This window comes from Dermacentor variabilis, chromosome 9 (genome assembly GCF_050947875.1).
Source record: "Dermacentor variabilis isolate Ectoservices chromosome 9, ASM5094787v1, whole genome shotgun sequence".
Taxonomy (NCBI): Eukaryota; Metazoa; Arthropoda; class Arachnida; order Ixodida; family Ixodidae; genus Dermacentor; species Dermacentor variabilis.
Genome location: NC_134576.1, coordinates 35,886,854 through 35,904,427, shown reverse-complemented (window position 1 = coordinate 35,904,427; position 17,574 = coordinate 35,886,854). Strand labels below are relative to the sequence as shown.

The 17,574-nt window shown below is 44.6% G+C and overlaps 1 protein-coding gene and 1 non-coding gene across 5 annotated transcripts in view; one reads left to right on the top strand and one right to left on the bottom strand.

The window, feature by feature from the left end:
• Nucleotides 1-17,574, top strand: part of LOC142592606 (putative protein kinase C delta type homolog) — a 556,922-nt gene that overhangs the window by 273,986 nt on the left and 265,362 nt on the right. The gene's annotated exons all lie outside the window — the stretch shown is intronic.
• Nucleotides 15,573-15,645, bottom strand: TRNAS-CGA (transfer RNA serine (anticodon CGA)). The gene has a single exon. It is a non-coding gene; the product is annotated as a tRNA-Ser (tRNA).

The following is a 17,574-nucleotide window of genomic DNA, read 5'->3' as shown; positions in this document are numbered from 1 at the left end:
TGATGTACATTAAAGACATCCAGTTTTCCATTAAAAAGTCAATTCAGATGCGCCTGTTTGCTGATGACAGTGTCGTGTACACAGTCGTACACAACTCAGACGACCAGATATAACTTCACAATTCACTACAAGCAACTTGCTCTTGGTGCAACACTTGGGGCATGAAACTGAACGCATCAAAAACACATTACATTTCTTTCACAAATAAGAAACTCCCGCTTAATTTTGCATATTCGATCGAAAACTCAATAATCAACAAAAGAGACCAGGTAACATACCTAGGTATTAAACACACGCCTAACCTTAACTGGGAGCCTCATATCTCCGCCATTTATCAGAAAGCCGTAGGCAAACTATCCTTTTTAAAAAGGAAACTGCGCGCAGCACCACCACACCTCAAACTAAATGCTTACACAACACTAATAAGACCATGCCTAGAATACGCTGATTTAATCTGGAGCCCTCATCAAAATAAGCCTTATAAATACAATATAACGCATACGAAAATTAGCAGTTAGGTTTGCATATTCGGGTTACAAAAGGCAATCCAGTATCTCAGGTCTGCTCGCAGGGGCAAACCTGAAATCCCTCTCGCAGGGAAGAGCAATCACACGACTAAAATTCATCTATCAATTATAGCATGGTAATTTCCAGATAACGCGTTCTCATTACCTGCAAGATCTTCCAAAACGCTCAACCAGACTAAATCATTCCCAAACAATCTATCTTCTGCCTAGTCGTGTTAATGTTTACAAACATTCCCTTTTTCCGTGGGCCATTTCCCAGTGGAATAAGTTGACTAATGATATTGTGTGTTGCAATAACATCGACTCTTTTATTAACCGCATTCAGTGCATTGACTTCTCACCATGATTTTTTTATCGTTACGTTTCTGTATCACTTCTGCACGGTACCTGAAGGGCCTGCAGTATATTCAAATTAAGAAAATAAGAGCTCACATATAGACGGCGACAACCGCGAGACCGCGGATGCCATTGTGGACACCATTGGTAACTGAGCAAGGCGGTTATTTGTGCGGCTGTGCAGAATGCACCGTCTTTTGTTTCCTGTGTAACGTATAGCTGAAGAGTGCGTCCCTGGAATTGGGTCAAAATAGAAATGTGTCAGAATAACAACGGGTAAATACCCACCCAGCTACGCATCCAATAGGACTGGCAGCCTTCGGTAACGGTGACGTATATACAGATGTTGGGACACCACAATGTCGCTGCTTCCCGTGCCTATTGTATGCGCTCCGGGTGAAGTATAGTTGATTTCAAATCGCTAAGACCAGAACTGAACTATGAAATCAGTTTCCTTACTCTTAGCTTCTTACTTTTCGGCTCAGGTTTGCCAGTAACCGGTTTACGAACTCGATGGCTCCGCTGTAGGCCTAACCTTCGCTGTGAACAATCAATATCAGCTCACACTTCATGTGCACGGCCTGAAAGGGCTGAAGTTTGTGCATTTCAACTTCGAAAGGATAATTCGACTCATTTTGAGCCTGATTAATTCTATATACAGGCGAAGGCGCCGCCGCTACCTCTTTGCCTCTTTGGTATCTCTTTGGTTCGATCAAGCGGGCATCGGTCGAACCATGGTTGGCACGTTGATCTTATCGGTGCCGTCGACAGGAAAGCACATCGCACTCGACAACTCGCGCTTGTCTGTTGCGTCATTGTCGGCCTGCATGACATGCTAAAATGGTCCCAGCAAAACTCTGCACTGAATAGTGGGCCAGTCGTTGGCGTCGCCATCTTCTCGGTTTTGTATCGAACCGGTGCTACTGCACCTGAAACAAGTGCTTTCAATGAGGCACGCGCTGCCACCACCAGCAAGAGGACCCACGCTGCAAGAAGACTTCGTCAGCAACGTCATGTTTTTGAGGCGTCAGCCCAGTGCAAGCCACGATTTTTTCAATAAATTTGCTAGACATCTATGATCGGCGGCATCTACATGGTTCACGGTGCAGTCCGGGCCACTTTTCGTTTTAGATTTTGAGGTGCCATGGTACGCTGCGCCCGTTTTCAGCGCTGCACCGACGTAGAACTTCTGGTGGAGCTGCAACGCGGTACACGGCAGAACTGCTTCCAGCAGTGCGCGTCGATGAGCTTCTTTATTTCGGTGGGACTCGTCTCAGGTCGAGCCGCGCACGCGGCCTTTGCAAAACGTTTCGCGACTAGTCCGCCAATGCAGAGCGCATGCGCCGTCGCGGCGTCAACAGAAGAGGGTTGCCAGCGCCGCGTTCTGGCGGTTAGTACAAACTGCCCTCCTTCAGGCAGCAACCCGAAACCTAAACGACAGTCGCTGCCTTTAAAGCGTTTTGTTGCTTTCTGAGTTACAGAAAGGCATTCCTACTTTTCTGTAGTGTTCCGGATAATACGAAGAAACAGTTTTTTTTTTCTCCCGTTTTGGCGAATGGGGCGAATACTTCCCGCCGAAGTACTTTCGCAAATTGTACTTGAAAAACAATTCCGAAATTTTGACAAGGAAAGTTCGTGGCCGTGGCTTGCGCCAGAGCCGCAACAGTAGACCTCCGTGCCGGGCGTGAAACATTTGCCCATGATTTAAGGTTCCTACGAACGTCAGTTTAGCATATGTACGGCAGCTTGCAGGGGTTCTTTTGCGCGCACGTTGCACATATAGGAAGCGTACGAAAGTGTATGCACACCGAGCTCCCGGAAAAGAATTATAACCCTCACTGCCGTCTGACACTGACAATGACAAGTGTTGTTTTCTTTGTGGGTCAGAATTACCGCTTTTCCGGGACTACAGGGGCAAAAAATAGCGCATAAACGCGTGGTTTATATTCGTGTCATTTTTGCGGAACAACCGCGCAAAGCTGACGGGAGGGGGCCGGCCCCCTCTATTTTGCGGAGGGTGCCGTGATACAACGCAGCGTGCCTCGACAACGGCCAAGAACGCGGTGTTTACACGGGAGCCGAGTAGTGGGCTGGCGCTTTCGTAAGCGGCCTAGAGAGAAAAGAAAAAAAAAGATTTTTGAGGGAAACCCTACGAAAATGACAACAAAGCGCCGAACCGTGAACGACGAACTCGGATACGCTCCCACTAATAAAAAAAAGAAAAAAACCTGTGCCAACCCGTGCAGTCACGCGAAACACTGCGCAGGACTCGATCTAACTTCCCATGGCGCCGAGGACGACTGTAGGTCGGAAAAAATAGATTAGGGCCCGCTTAATGCAGTTTGCAGCGTGGCGCCAAGAATTAAAGCGAAACGATGAGTAAATAAAGGGCCCGCGCCTTGACATTGAAATATGAGTGGACAGGGCGCACCGCTCGCGGTAGTTTTTTTTTTTTCTCTCCCACTCGGCGTGAAACGAGAGCACGGATTTCTAGAACATGCGATGCAGTCGATCGAAATGGCTCGCTTGCGCAAAGCTCGATAATTAAAGCGCACTTCGAGGTTCGTTTGTAAGACCAGCTTTGTTAGTTTCGAGTGTTACGTTTCTCCAGAAAACCTTGGTGGGCAATTTGGTGCATATTAGCCCGTTGACAGGACCGCGCTGGCCTTGCCAATATTTTCGTGGGTAGTAGGGTGCTCTTATGATTTGGCGCACAGAATTATGCTAAAAACTGAAGGTGGCATTTCTGCACGTCTCGGATGGTCGAAGCCAGTTGCTCTGATGAAGGTAGTGCGTTTCAAATGTTAGAAATATTTAAGGCGATTTGCAAAGAAAAAAAGAAGACAAACCACACACCCAAACACAAGGCGCGCAGCATAACCGCGGTGGTTGCTTGGTGGCTTTCGTGTTGCGCTGCTATAAGCACGAGATCACCGGATCAAATCCCGGCCACGGGGGCAGCATTCCGATGGGGGCGAAATGCAAAAGCACCCGTGTACGAACATTTATGTGCACGTTAAAGAGCCCCAGGTGGTCAAATCAAAATTGATCCGGAGTCCCCCACTACGGCGTGCCTCATAATCAGATCGTGGTTTTGGCACGTAAAAGCCCATGTTTCTTTATAGCCCGCAGCGCCAAAAAAAAAAACCAATAGAATGAACATTCCAAACCCTACAGTATAAGCAATGTAACACGGCTTTAGCGTGGTCTCCTTACGAAACTACGGGAGCAAAATTTGCTAATCAAATGTGAGATTAATCTATGCAAAGCAGGCTCACCAAATACATATTCTCGAAGGCCTGGCGATAACCCATAACCTATCATTTGTCCGACGCAGGACACACGTATCAGCGCTGGCCACCGCAATATTCCCTCGTCATTTCAGTTCGGAGAAGTGCGGGCAAGCCGAGGATGGTGCCGCGGGCAGTCGACTTTACCATTAGCGTCTAACGAATGCCCGCGAACGCTGCGCGCGCCGGCCTTAATTAGGCGCCTAGCGCGCGCGCTCCACCCTTCGCCGGAAAATGCCAGCCTCGGCACAGTGGCCGAGTGAGGGCCTATTAAGAGCAATGAACCGAACGCGGGCCAATTTCCGCATCGCTGGCACCGTGCCACCCACCGAAACACAGGCGTCGGAGAACAGATGCACGCATTGCAGTCGCTGCTCAGGGCGGCTACACGCATTCCCCGCGGGAGAGCAGTGTACGTTGTATGGGGACAACCATACAGTTGGGTACACACTTACCATGCAGAGGGAGAACTGATTACAGGGTACTTTGGTCATTATGCGCATGATGACATGTGCGGGCTTGGCACTCTTATTTGCGCACGGGCGTCAAACGCACTTTTCACTGGCTCTGCGATATTTTTGCTTCGCTTGAATAAACTACCCATTTTTGCCGGCTTACTAGCTCGACTGAATAAGAATGAGCGCGCGTTTTGATTTCTTAAACTGTAGGCGGTGGCAACCTGTCCCACTCGAACATAATTTGCATAGATGCGCCAGCCACTTAGCTTCCCTTATTTCCGTGACGTCAAGCGATTTCACGCATATCTGTCGCGTCATTCGTTTTGGGATGAAACCATAATGACTTAGCAAATTTTATGGATGATTCTGATATGAGTGTTCAGTCAACAGTAAAACTTTAGCTTGAAACAATGAGTTTTTATTTTACAATTAGCCTAGAATTTACTTATTTATTTTATTTATTCAAGATATCCCCAATGATCCTCATTACAAGGGTATTGGAAAGGAGGAAGGGGGGGAACCACAGGCATTTGTCACGGATTATCTTGATACGTCGTACTGAAAACAAAAGAGAGCACAAAATATCAAAAAATGAAAACGCAGTTAATGTACCAGATGAGTCATGGATATACCAGAAAAAGCATCAATACATATTAGGAGAACATAAGGCAACTGCAATGAAAAGCAAACAGCAACAGACATCCCGAGAAAGAAAACACTCTAAATTTCAATAATAATAATAATAATAATAATAATAATAATAATAATAATAATAATAATAATAATAATAATAATAATAATAATAATGTTGATGATGATGATGATGATGATGATGATGATGATGATGATGATGATGATGATGATGATGATGATGATGATGATGATGATGATGATGATGATGATGATGATGATGATGATGATGATGCGAGAAGGTAGCTGATGGTGACTGAAAAAAACATCATGAAGTGAAGGATGATGGCAGCGTTCTCCTTTAACGAGGTTACGCCGTGTAACATGAATAATCGGAAAAAAATCGCGCAGCACGGTTTTGCAAGGCTTCGATGTTACTGATGATCTAACAAGCTTGTTCAGGATCCCAAATGGCAGACGCGTGTTCTATTTTGGGGTGGATTAAAGGGGTATACGCTAGTCTTTAATATGGAATGGGGTTTACTTTAAAGCTATGTTTCAGAAGTTCTGTTTAAGAAGTCCTGTTTGAGAAGTCACTGTAGTGTGCTAATTTTATCAGAGCGCTGTCATTAAACTGTGAGCGGACTGCAGCTGGCTCGGTTCCCTTTCAGAGGTCAAGGGCAGCTGCACCGCGTTTTTGTGGGTGGAACTCGTGCTAAATTCATAAGTTGTGGACAATGACAACCGCAGAATCCAGCACAAGCTCGCTCCCTCGCCCTCACCTCTGAAGAGAAAAAGCAGATCACCTGCATTTCACCTCTGAAAGCTGAGCTATAGCTGCCGACCGCTCGCGGCATAAGTTATTTTGCTCTGGCATTGGAACAGCTTCGCTAATTGTAAAATAAATGCTCGTTGTTCGAAGCTAAAATGGTATCTTTAGCTGAGTGATGGTACCAGGATCGTCCATAACGCTGGCTAAGACGTGCAGGTCTCATCCTAAAACTAGCGACACAAAGATACATCTGTACGGAAAAATTGGGCGTAACCGCTTGACGTCACAGGAATAAACATAACTGCCTGGCAGATCTAACCAAATTTGTTTTGAGTTGGACAGTCGTACGCACGCCATATGTAGCATAAACTTTTCACAATTAGGCAGCGGCATTTCCACATGTGGGTCTCCTGGTTAAGCGGGTGGCATACTAGGAGGGAAAAACTAACGCACTTGCACAAGTGGCTTACACCGCGTGCGATTTTCAAGCCGCGCATAGGGCAGATAGAATATACAATAATTTGGTAATGTTTGCTGATATACTTACTTTTTAGCCAAAAACTAAAGTTTTTCGTAGCAAAATGCCAGGTGGTCAGCCAAGCCAGTGGTATTCGTGCACTTTCCATTTTTAACTTTTTGTTTGAAGAGTCATTAGAGGGACTCCCACATGCACTTGTACTGCGTTCCCTGTTATAGAATTAGATTTACGAACTATACTTTACAGTCTCCCAGTTGAGCCCCTATACATTAGTGTACGTTTCGTGCGACAGAGCACAGTATTACGTTGTAGTTCAGTTTTCTATACCGAACTATGATTTTAATTCGGTATAGCACGGTCTACTAGAATCCAGCATCAACGCGCATTGTGGCTCCATGGCACAGAAGTATTTCTCAGATGCTTTGCGCGATGGAGCGCGAGTACTATTAGAAAAGAATAAAGAAAAACACTCCTTCCAAATGCCAACACACAGGCCATAGTCCCGCACCACGGTGCGTACGTGCCACCCATTTCGATTCGTAGTAACTGTAATACTACTGAGCGTTCAAAATACACCTTCACGGGTACTTCTTTGTCATAAATTTTAGCACACTACAATTCTGTTCATGTGCGTTAGAATTTGTGCCGGCTTTTTCTAACCCTCAATCTGCTCGCGTATGGTTTCACCGGTGCGATTGAATTTCCCGCTTTCAAATATCAACCTCTCTTCCTCAGAAGTTCGTGCGAGAGTGTGGTTAAGAGTGACGCACGGTGTCGTTCGGAGAGCGATACAAGCTGATACCACTTTGAAACCAGCTATGACCCCGCCAGGGTAAATCATTTACGGCAGAGTAAGCGTTTTAACCGGAGCGCTTCATTTACGCGATATGCATATTGCAGGCCGATTTCGTACATGGCACAACAGGATCGACGTGCACCCATACTCTGCCACCTCCTAGTTCGCCACGAGGAAGCACCTCACCCTTGTATTTGGAAAGCAAAAAAAAAAAAAGACAATTGACAGTCACTTAAATATCCTTACGCGATTTGAATGCGGAGACGTTAGGAATTGTCCAAGTTATCACCTTAAACGAAAACTCCGCCTTAAGAGGAAGCTTTAGCTCGGCTACTATCCAAATACGTATAAAAGGCGAATTCGTTAATTGGTTTTTCTCGGCAACACTGCACCAAATTTGGCGAGGTTTGTTGCATTCGAAAGATAAACTTAAGATCCAGTGACTGTTGGCTTCAAACTTTTCATTTAGGTTGTCCATTTCTTAGTAAAAATTGGCAAAGATCGAAAATTTTCAGGAAACGAAACTATCAAGTTTGCAACTCTGTAACTCAGCCATGAAAGTGATGCCACAATTCTGTGACTTGCATCTAATTGTACATGTAAAGCGGACAAAACTGATGTGTTACATATGAATCCAAAAAAAATGAATGATATGTGAATACAGCTTTTGCACAACCCTTGCACGCAACGTGACAAATTGATGTCAAATATATCGATATGATATGATAAAACGACATAGCGAATTTGTCCGCTTTCAATGATCTAATCGATGCCGTTTACGAAAACGCCATATCTGTTCTTCGTGCAGAGCTATTAATTTATAAACTTTGTGCTTCTATCTTTTCAAGCTTTCGTATTTTTGCAAATTCTTCTGACAGAATTCAGGCCCTAAATCAAAGCTCTACCTCTGGCTCAACTCCAGTCTCGCGTATTCGGATACATGTAAAACGCAGAAACCCTTTTCTGAGCTAACCACCTAGTGTGTTGCATTTTAGAGAGAATGTAAAATTTAGTGACTGTTGGAAGTGGAATATCGACGTAGGGCCTGCATTGTTTCAATAAAGTTTGCAAAAATTTGTAAGTTTTAAAAGACAGAAGAACGAAGTTTATAAATTTGCATCTCTGCGCCTAGAACACATATCGCAGTTATATTAACTCTATCCATTAGACCATGCAAAACGGACAAATTTGATATGTAAATTTATGTTTCACATGAATTTGTTACATTGTTTGCAAGGGCTCAAAAGGGCTTGCAAAAGCTCTACGCACAAACGACTGGTCAATTCGAAAACCAAGTATAAGATACATGTATTTTGTGCTCTTTGCGTTTACCATTAGGTGCAGTTGACGCAATCGTAATATCGTTTATTGTAATATGAACGCATTTTCTGAAAATTTGTGATTTTTGTAAATTTTTATTTAAATATTGCCGGACCTATATCAAGAATTCGCGACAAGCAGTTTCTATTTTTAACACTTTTCTTTTAAATTTAACAAACCTCATCAAATATGGTGCATTGGTTGCCGGGAAACACAATTTCTCCTTTCCCATGTATTTAGATAGGAGACCTCGAGTTAAGGCATCCACTTAATCCACCTTTCTCTCATTTGTAGCAACCGTAATCCTCCTTAATCCACTGTAATCCACCCTTATCTACTTCAGTTCTTGTTAATGCACTTTAATCCGCCTTAATTAAGTAACCTTAATATTGGGAATGGGCCACGTCCGATGTCCTGGCTGTTCATAGTGGGATTTCCCAGCGCCGGGAACGTGACGTGATCACTTGGTCACGAGGGTTTACCATCGGATAATAACAGCGGACGTTGGATTTTCCGCTTTAATGCTTTCGCATTAGAAGCTTTATTCGGCTCTGCCCTCCGTTTTTGCTGTAGTTGGTGGAGGCCACACTTTCGGCACCGGTACAAAGGGGGCGAAGAGGCGCACACGTACACTCGTGCAGGGCGTTTTCGTCGCCGTATGCCGAATATTACACCTCGCCGAGGCGTAAGTGCTGTCGCGCGAGTGCCTTGTAGCACCTGAAAATTTGGAATTCTGTGTTGGAGCGATCGGGAAGGATAGCCCTTCTTTTCCCCGTCGCCCTCTCCCGGCGTGGTAGTTGGAGGAAAAGGTTCCAAGTTCGGGAGATGAGGATAGCAGTCACGTTTAGGCAGAACACATATATGGTGGATTGGTCAGATGTCAGATGTAGATGTACCGTAAAACAAACCATACCACTTATTATGTTTCTTTATCTTCTTCAAGTGCAACACATCTGCAGGCTTGGAGTGACGCCTGACACCGGCAAAAGATGCCGAGAGCAAACAGGGCTATACTAATCGATGTACAACCAAATTAGTATTTATTTCATAGCAAATGAAGAGATTTCTTACGAAAAAGATTTTCGTTTCTTGCTGTTCCCAGTTTTCTGGCTTTCTGGTATCCATGCCTGGTTTTCAAAGTCCTATAAACCGCCAGCAAAAAGTTGGCACTACTTGGCGTAGTAACACAAGAGCAGACGTTCCGCACGTGCGGGTGCGTGCGCGTAGCTTTGGCTGTGCTGTCACAGAAATATTTTGTCAGATGTAGTGAACATTTAGCACAGAAACGCAGAGAGTGCAGGCGCGTCGATCCGATGCAGTGAGAAAGCTGCGTATCTGCAAAACTCGATAACGTACCCCGAAGCAAAGCTCGAAAACATTGCTCGCAGCGCAAAACTCCAAGGACCGCCAGGGCGTTCAATTGGACATTAATGCTTTCGCATTCACAGCTCATATGAAGTGCTTATGTGTCCTCGGATTTCTAAAGCCAAGCTTTCTTTGCCTCTTCTCCCGACTTTCCGGGCGCTGCTGCTGCTGCTGCTGTGGTCTTGCTAGCGCGCCACTGGGTTTCTGGCAGCACCACCAGATGGTGCTCACCTCCTGGTAAGACAGGGTCAGGAAATACGTCGCGTAAAATAATATAAATACCTTGGTATATGGATAAACGAGGGCAATAGTTATGTGGAAACACAGGAAATAACAATAACAGTAAAGAGGAAGAGAAATACAGCCATAATGGAAGCAGAGAGCGTTATGAAGATACAATAGGTACGCGGTTTCCGGGGTACGTGTAAAGGTGTAATGGTTCCAGGACTTACGTTTGGAAACGCTGTTACTTGCTTGAAATCAGGGGTACAATCAGTACTCGATGGCAACCAAAGGTCAGTTAGACGCCTGGCATTGGGTGCTCACGGGAAGACTACTACAAATGAAGCTGTGCAGGGTGATATGGGCTGGAGAAGCGTTCAAGTGAGGGAAGCTCACAGTAAAATTAATTATGAAAAACGACTGAGAAATATGGAAGAAAGTTAATGGCTGGGAGAGTGTTCAGGAATTTGTACAGGAAGAAGATTGATTTACCGTAGAGTAAAAGAACTAGGAAGCTTACCAGCAAGTACGCGGTCTGTAAGATGGGCAACACAGACACAAAGAACGTGAACCGAACGTCAGAGTAGCTGTAATAATCTCATGGGTGTCGGCAATGGAAAAGAAAGCTGCCATGAGTAACTACTTAAGAGGAAAAAAACGAAATCAAGAAAGAAACAATTTACGATAACTCAAAAGGAAGCTAATTACTTTTCGAAGCGAGATCGGCATGCCTAATTAGAAGACGCACCTATAAAGCGACATATAAGGAAGAAGATGCATGTGCTTGCTGTGGTAAAGCTAGGGAAACGATGGAGCATGCTGTATAAGAATGTGAAAATATTTGCCTAGTGGACAGTTTAGGAATCACTGGCCTCCTCGAAGCCCTTGTGTTCAGTGAGAGCAAGGGGAAGGTAAACTTGTCCTCACCAGAGATTAGTTAGATGCGATTGGAAGATTGGTAGAAGGAAAGTAGCGAAATGACAAAGAATGGAGGCGTACAAAAACAAAGTTCACAATAGAGGTCCAGAAACTTTGATTATTGGAATTACTCATGCCTTTTTTTACGTGGGTACGACATTAGGCGATAAAATAACGAGAGCTTGGTGGAGCAGCCCACCGCCCCGTTCCAAAGGGGACACTCATAACATCCATCCATCCATGCTGTCTAACAGGTGAACATGAAAAAATAGAGTGGGTTGCGATCGCATATGTTTATCATTAAAGTTTAAAAAATACGAACACAAAAGACCAACCAATAGCATCACAATTTCTAAAAATAATTGAAGAGCAAAGAATGGAGATCGCAAAAAACATAGAGGACGAAATGGAGGGTTTTCCCACAGCATCCATGGAATATAAGGAACTGGTGGACGTTATGCCGCAGCAAATAAGATAGGCACAGCAAGAAAAATTGTTAGATTAAAAAGAGGAAACCGCGTAAGTGGGTGAACAAGGAACTAAAGCGGAACTGTAGAAGAGCGTAAGCGGTGTCTTAGGATGATCGAGAAGTCAAAAAGTTGGGATTACACGAAGAAGAGGTTGCCCTTAGCTGGAGCAAATACCGAGTAAAGAAAAGGGGGGCCAGTTAGCTCGTGCAAGAGGAAATTAAATTGCAAGTGTACGTGTGGGGGCGGGGGGGGGGCCGTAACAAACGGAAAAGAGACAAAGGCACCCCAATACGATGCTGGAACCATGTGAGCACTGGGAGCTGCAACTCAAAATTCGGAAATGGCTATAAGGGATGAAGACGGTAATATCAACGAAGGAGACGATACGTTGCGGTACAGCACAGACGTTATTGAGGATAACTTCGGCACGAAGGAAAGCGTAGTTCAGACTCAAACACATCCAGCGACAACAGAAAATCACGAGAGATGAAAATTTGGAATAGGAAGCTTTTATTCGAAAAAAAGCAGAAAAAACTGTCCCAATGATATGGCAGCAGGAGCGAATGAAATCCCAATACAGCTGATCAAAGACCTCTGTCCAAAGAGCAAGGCACTGCCGACTAATGCCATAGAGCAAGTGATTGGAACAAAGAAAATTCCGGTTGTATGGCCTGAAAGCAATATGAGCCTCACCTACAAAAGCAAACGCGATAAGGATAAGAAGAACTCATACATGTCAGTTACAGTAACGTCGACGATATATAGAATGGCAATGCAAACCATAAAATTAGAACTGCCGAAGAGGGTAAAAGAAAATCTACTGGGAGGAACTACAGAATGGATTCAGGCCAAGCTGACGCTCAGAGTATATGTTTGTATTAACCCAGTGCACATAGATTTCAGTAGCTCAGAATATGCCTTTATCGATATCGTTTCTATATATTAAAGGTACCTACGACAACGCAGACCGGGAATTCTTATGGGATATTCTTGAGAACGAAGGCATAGAGGAAGATGTCGTGGAGCAGCTGAAAGATATATATAGAGGCAACCAAGGGCAAGTTGTATGGGAAGGTCGAAAAGGTAATGAAGCTCCTGGAACTGATGTATGCGGACGACATTGTGCTACTAGCAGACAATAAAAGAGATTAGGCGACACTTGCGAATAACTGTGGCAAAGCAGGGACAAATCTATGCTTGAAGTTTAGCACAGATAAATCTGGAATTAAGATCTTTAATGAAAAGACGAGTAATTAGGTATGTCAACTTAACAGCAAGTCATACTCATAGCCAAGCAATATTAACACCTCAGCGTGTACATAAATTAAGGAAAGACTTATTGAAGTACCTACCAAGAGAATCTGAAAATAAAGGGGAAGCGGAATGCTGCAGTTATGAAACACAGAGCACTTTGGGGCCATTATAAGCAGGAGCAGGTGAGTGGAATCTGGAAAGCAGTAATGGTGCCAGCGTTAACGTTCGGAAATGGCCTTCTATGCTTTAAAACGGATATCATGTCGGGGTGGGAAGTTAACCAAAGATCCGTAACCAGAGAACCCACGGTAAAATCACCAATGGGGCAGTGCAGAGTGGCATGGGTTGGGCCTCTTTTGAAGTCGTACATACACAGAGCAAAATTAGTCTTGAAGGAAAACTCAGGAACATGGATGAAAGTAAATGGGCTGTTAAAGTTCAAAAGCATCTGTACTTGAAGATCGCGGATACAGAATCGACAAATAGGTCAAGAAAGTCGGCAACCAAGTACAGGGTAATTGAAACTGTAAATAGACAACCAGGAGTCATTAGAAGTAAGGTGACAGAAACAGAAAATTAATTGTATGCAAAGAATGGAAACAAAAATGACCATGGAGGTTTGCAAGAGCGCGAAGAAATAAATTAGAAAGGGAAAATCTGTACGATAACACAAAGGGCAGTGCCTTGCTATTTGGGACCCGAGCCACCGGTTGCCTAAGGACAAAAACATACCCGAGCAAATATTGGGAACTAGAGGAGTTATGTGTGCGCTGCAGCAAAAAATGCGGAGACCACTCAGCACATCCTCATTTAATGCGAAAGGATTCACCCAGTGAGAACGGTAGGTAGCGTTCACCTTCCAGAAATGTTGTGGTTTAAAATGGACGGAAGCGTCAACCGGTCAGCAGTCGAGATAAGGAAGAGACGTTTAGAATATTGGGGGAAAAAAAGCACAGAAGAGACTTATACGAGCGGATCTCTCCCACTCATAGCCAGCGGTAACAGGTGGATTTTGAAGGGGAAAGAAAGATTAAGGATCGGTATGCTAAAATGCTACATAAAGAACATGTATAGCATACCTGAATCGATCAAGCAGGCTAGGTGACTATTTCTGACCGCCCTGTTTAAAGGGGAGGCCATTAAATCATCATCATTAGCATCATCATCATGCTCGCGCACGCCGCTGGGTTTTTTTGCAACACCACCAGATGGCACTCTCCTCCACGCAACCCGGCAGGCACTGCCCCGGCAGCGTTTAATAGTTCGTGCAGATGGCACGTACTGTGCTTGCTTCCCTATGCGACAAAAGTGCAGATGTTGAACTGTGACGGTCGCGTGTTCGGCTGTGATAGCGTCAACATTACAATCGTCCATAGCCTGGAAAGACTGCCTGGAGCTGGCGTCTCAACAGTGTGCTGGCAACGTATGCTGAAGGAACCAGTAAACACGCGCCAGCAAAATGGCTCCAAAGCGTGCACTCAGCGTCGTGGACACCTAGGCTCGGAAGAAGCGTCGCGGGGGAACAGAAACATCTTCGCTACGCAGCGAAACGTGGTTCAGACCACGAATGTATGTGTACAATGTTAACATAAAATTATAACTATTAATTTAATCGCGTGCAGCCCTATAATTCATTTAAATTTTAACCCTTCGGCCGCTTCAATCAATGCAACAGCGTACAAAGTTTTGCTTACATCAATTGCCACCGTGCGAGGGATCCGCCATTTTTTTAATAATCGCTTCGCATTCGTTCGCGCGTCCATTCTATTTGGTTATTCACAAATGTAGCCATGCGTAATCTGTCAAGCGACAATTCATGTTTTTGTTGTTGGTATAACATGTTTAAGGCTAATACAATGCCCCCGTTAGTAGGCAACAAACCATCCTGATACAATATTATAAGGCAAGACTAAGCACACCAGCATACTAACCACTAAAGCGTAAATGATTTCAGTACCACGGTTCAGAAATTTAGATAGTGCGCCGTGGCACGACTGCTTCCTTACCTGAAGCTTCTCAGGTGGGTCTTGATAACGCCGTTTTCCGCTTCCAAGTGCAGCTCACAACCGAGGGGAGCGGACGTGTCGTAGGTGTCAGAAGCAGCGCCTATACGAACGGTCGCCCTTGTTTCGCTTTATCCTCTTGCGGGTTATGCTATAGCCTAATACTGGCACCAAGCCAGCAAGTCTGCTCGCCGAGCTTTCAGTTCCAGGAGCTTCAACAACTCACCGAAATTTCGGAACGCAACGTGGAGAGCGTGGAAAGGCGCGTCTGCTCTCGCCTGTAGCGTGGGCGGCATATGGTCACTGAAGTACTTGGAGCAAACTTTCACTACCAACTCTGCGTGCAAAAAAAAGACAGCGCGGGAGGGGACAGAATGTTTACTGCTTTGCGCTACACGGAGCGTAAAATGTGCGAACGCTGCTGCGCGTTCGCCGCACTGCTGCGAGTGTCACCGAACCTCGTAAGGACATCTGAGTATGTATACAAACAATGGGCAAAATAGCCCTTTAACGCGTTAGCATTAGTAGTGCGAGGCGGAAAAAAAGCAGGCGTGTGTGGAGAGTGCGGGAAGCCGGCCAAGGGGCAGATGTTCGTGTATATATATATAGTCATACCATGAGAAGCCAACTAACACTGACACCACGGACAACATAGGGCAAAATTACTTGTGCTTAATAAATGGAATGAAGAAACGATAAGTTCATGGAAATTAAAGTGGATGAAAAAACAACTTGCCGCAGGTGGGAACCGAACCCACAACCTTCGCATTTCGCGTGCGATGCTCTACCAATTGAGCTACCGCGGCGCTGTTTCCCATCCACTTTCTTGGGTATTTTATGTGTACTAGTAGAACCCTGGGAGTGTTAGCCAGCGCCACCACCCACAGTCCTTGGCGGCGGACGTGGAACGTCCTTGTTGCCGCAGGCGTCACGAGAAGGTGATCTTTTTGGGCGAACGCAACTGGTCAGTAAACCCACATATGCTACCTGAAGGCATCAGTGCTGCCGGATTCGAGACCCTTGTTATGTAATAAACGAGAAGAAAGAGGGTTAACCGGGGGGCCCGAACAGAGCCCCTCGGTTAACCCCCTTTCTTCTCATTTATCTATATTGTACTGGAAAAGAACGCGCAGCAGGCACTGCTCCGAGAAAGACGACGACAACGTTTTGGTTGGAAGCCTTGTGTCTGTGTTGCCGAAGCTCTGGGTCCTCTCACTATGTGCTCTGCTATCTGAGCGTCTAATCAATCGAACTATAACGCATCTTAACCTTATATATATATATATATATATATATATATATATATATATATATATATATATATATATATATACAACAACCCGCGAATGCACGCAAAATTTCCGCGCGACTGGCCGCTCAAGGCGCTTTGAGTGTATTCGCGCGATTCTTCCACCTTCGGAAAAAGATTTTTATGCAGCACGTATTGAGGAACACAAAGCTGTATCGGAAGTTTTTCATGTCGCTCTACAATGTTCTTTTTGACACCTTTCATCTAATTATAATATTTCAAAAGTTGGTTAATTATTTAAGACTAATTATCTAATCAGGTGGGATGAAAAAATAATAATTTCAGTATCTGCAAGCGACGGCAAACAACATTTTCTTGGTTCCGGCCAGCTACGTTACATTCTCATATTTTAAAACTCTTGCCAAAGTTAGCTGGGACACCCTGTATGAAACGCGAATGTATGAAATCCTCTGACCCTACAGCAAGAATAGAACTGGCAGAACTTTCCAAGTTAATCAACAAGCGTAAGACAGCTGACATAAGGAAGTATAATATGGATAGAATTGAACATGCTCTCAGGAACGCAGGAAGCCTAAAAGCAGTGAAAAAGAAACTAGGAATAGGCAAGAATCAGATGTATGCGTTAAGAGACAAAGCCGGCAATATCATTACTAATATGGATGAGATCGTTCAAGGGGCTGAGGAGTTCTATAGAGATTTATACAGTACCAGTGGCACCCACGATAATGGAAGAGAGAATAATCTAGAGGAATTTGAAACCCCACAAGTAACGCCGGAAGAAGTAAAGAAAGCCTTGGGAGCTATGCAAAGAGGGAAGGCAGCTGGAGAGGATCAGGTAACAGCAGATTTGTTGAAGGATGGTGGGCAGATTGTTCTAGAAACACTGGCCACCCTGTATACGCAATGCCTCATGACTTCGAGCGTACCCGAATCTTGGAAGAATGTTGACATAATCGTAATCCATCAGAAAGGGGACGCCAAAGACTTGAAAAATTATAGACCGATCAGCTTATTGTCCGTTGCCTACAAAGTATTTACTAAGGTAATCGCAACCGTCAACCAAAGCACCAGGCAGGATTCCTTAAAGGCTACTCAACAACAGATCTATCGATCAGGTGACAGAGAAATGTGCGGAATATAACCAGCCCTTATACATAGCTTTCATTGATTACGAGAAAGCGTTTGATTCAGTCGAAACCTCAGCAGTCATGGAGGCCTAACGGAATCAGGGTGTAGACGAGCCGTATGTAAAAATGCTGAAAGATATATATAGCGGCTCCACGGCCTCCGTAGTTCTCCATTAAGAAAGCAACAAAATCCCAATAAAGAAAGGCGTCAGGCAGGGAGATACGATGTCTTCAATGCTATTCACAGTGTGTTTAGAGGAGGTATTCAAAGACCTGCATTGGGAAGAATTGGGGATAAGAGTTTATGGAGAATACCTTAGTAACTTGCGATTCGCTGA